The sequence below is a fragment of the Colobus angolensis genome, unplaced genomic scaffold (assembly GCF_000951035.1).
Source record: "Colobus angolensis palliatus isolate OR3802 unplaced genomic scaffold, Cang.pa_1.0 Scaffold126, whole genome shotgun sequence".
NCBI classification, from domain to species: Eukaryota; Metazoa; Chordata; class Mammalia; order Primates; family Cercopithecidae; genus Colobus; species Colobus angolensis.
The window spans coordinates 1140732-1143880 of NW_012113808.1; positions in this window are offsets into that span (position 1 = coordinate 1140732).

The window sequence follows — 3149 nt, forward strand, 5'->3', positions numbered from 1 at the left end:
ATACTTGTACACCAAAAACTATAAAACATTGCTGAATGAAATTAAAGAAGGCATAACTGGAAAGACATCCTGTGTTAATGATTGAAAGACACTAAGATATTAATATTTCCCAAAGTGATCTACAGATTCAATGCAATCCTATTAAAATCTAGGTGCTGGTTTTTTTTGTTTTTTTGTAGAGGTAGAAAATCTTATCCTAAAGTTTATATGACATCTCCAAGAATTCTATATAAAATAATAAAGTCAAAACAATCCTGAAAAGGAAGAACAAAGTTGGAGGACTCATACTTCCTGATTTCAAAACTTACTATAAAGTTACTGTAATCGAAACAGTGCAGAACTGGCATGAAGACTGAAATACAGACCAGTGGAATGGAATAAAGAGCCCAGAAAAAAAAAAAAAACTATCATGTGTACAGTCATTTGATTTTGATGACTGCCAAAACCATTCTTTGGGGGGAAAAGACAGTCCTTTCAACCAATAGTACTGGGATAATTGGATTATTCACATGCAAAAGAATGAAATTGGATTCTTACTGAACACTGTACAGAAAAATGAACTCAAAGTGGATCAAAGGCCTAAATTTAATGGCTAAAACTATAAAACTCCTAGACAAAAACATAGGAGAAAATCTTCATGACACTGGTTTCAGCAATGGTTTTTTGGTTGTAACTCCAAAACCATAGGCAATAAAAGAAAAAAATAGATGAACTTCATCAAAATTAAAAACTTTTGTGCAACAAAAGACACTATTAAGAGAATAAAAAGACAACCCATGGAATGAGAGTAGACTTGTAAATCATATATCTGCTAAGGGATCACTATTCAGAATATAGGAACCACAACTCAAAAATAAAAAACAAGGCAATTCCAAAATGGGCAAAAGACTGAGTAGACATTTCTCTAAAGAAAACATACAAATGCACAATAAGCACATGAAAAGTGCTAACATTATTTATCATTAGGGAAATATAAATCTAAACTACAACAAGATGCCACTTCACACCCATTAGGATAGCTGTTATTGTTAAAAATAACAAGTGTTGGTGAGGGTACGAAGAAATTGGAACCCTGTGCATTGCCAGTAGGAATGTAAAATGATACAGCTAAGTGGAAGAAAAGCTTGGTGATTCCTTGAAAAGTTAAAAAAATTATAACATGATCCGGCAGTTTCTCTGCTGGGTATGTACCCAAAAAAAAACAGGACCTTAAACAGCTACTTGTACACCAATGTTTATAGCAACGTTATTCACAGTAGCCAAAGGGTGGAAATAAGCTAAATTCCATAAACAGATGAATGGATAAACAAAACTTGGGATATCTCTACAGTGGAATACTGTTTCGCCTGAAAAAGGAAGAAAATATTGATACATGCCACAACACGATGAAACTTGAAAACATTATTCTAACTGAAATAAGCCAGATACAAAAGGATGAATATTGTATGAGTCCACTTATTTCAGATACCTGGAATAGGCAAATTCATAGAGATAGAAAGTAGAACAGAGGTTGCCAGAGGCTGGATGGAGGAGAGACTGGGGAGTTATTGTTTAATGATTACATGGTTTCTGTTGGCATGTTGAAAACATTCTGAAAATGGATGACGGTGATGGTTGTGCAACATGGAGAATGTACTTAATACCACCAAACTGTATACCTATAAATGGTTAAAATGGTATATTTTGTTGTACGTATTTTACCACGATAAGATTTACAAAATGATTGTCGAAACTGATGATGATATTTGGGAAGATTTTAAAGTGTTTTCCTTACATTTTTATGACTTAAACCCATTATAATAAATATATCACAAAGCACCTCACTGTTTATAAAGCAGTTTAGAAATAGCAGGGCTTATAATTGGTGGATAGAGCTCAATGAGGACTTCATGAGTTATTATTGTGCATATTCCCATGATATGCCATCCAAAGTAATATGTAGCTCTGTGATTTCAGCTAAGGAAAGTTCTGTTGCTGCAAATACAGTGACCAATTCCTAGCAAAAAAAAATAAAATCAGCTTTGTAAATAACTGATTTGTTTTATATTTCTAGCAATTGAAATAATAGATCATGGTAAACGTAATATAGGGTTTATGTGGGAATCTCAACCCCACATTCTCTAACATTTCCAGGGACTTCACACCGAGTGCAGCTTAGATTGGTGATGTTTTTAAAGTTGTAATAATTATGTACAGCAGGCATGTTCTATGAATTGCACTGATTCTTTTGCTTAGCAAAAGGGCGTGCACCTGTTTTCTCTCAAAGGTTTTAACCATAATGCTCACGGCTCCTATGAGGGCCACGCTGTGTGCTTGCAAATTTCTATCTGGAAGGCATAATGCCATCTCCAGAGCCAAACACCCTGGATGCTTTTGGAGCAGTGACAGAGCCAGTTTTATGTGCCAGCAAACGGCTGTTCAGTAAGCAACCCTTCACAGAGCCACAAAACACAAGCCTATTCTGACCATTCAAAGAGACTGGGACAGGAATATATTCTGAATCCAAGATTTCCTTTCATCCACACTTTTGTTCCACAAACATTAATCAACACCTCCCGTGGGTCCGAACCTGTACTGGGCACCTAGGATACATGACAATGAATGTGGCTTGACCTCGTTCCCGCTGTTGAGCTGCTCCTCATTCCTGGGGGAGACCTGCAGGGGGCGAGCGCTGAGAGGCTAAGGGCAGTGCTGTGACCTAGCCAGGCTACGGGCCGGTTCCAAATGAAAGACCTGTCAGTCCCAGTCCAGGGCTGCATCCCGAAGGGCTTGTCTAACCATGCTAGAAGTAACCAGGACTTTGCTGGCGTTCTTGGCATTTTTCTGGGAGCAATAGGGAGGTAGGAATTAGTATCCGCAGAGTGCAGAAGCAGAGGTGCCTGGGGAAGACCTGGTGGAGCTGCGAGTGAGAGCAGCCCCAACTCTCCTCTACCGTGTGTTGTCAAGGAGCCCAAAGAGGCCAGGGTGAAGACACAGGCATGGGAGGAAGTGACATAGAGATGGAAACATAAAGTCTCCATGCTTCCTCCCATGCCTGTGACTGCAAGGAGACGTCCGGGTGGGTGACTCTCTTTTTAGAATGTAGAAAGTAGACTGGGAAGGATAAGAGAGAACGCTAAACCCATACACACAAGTCGGGTTCTGGTAAG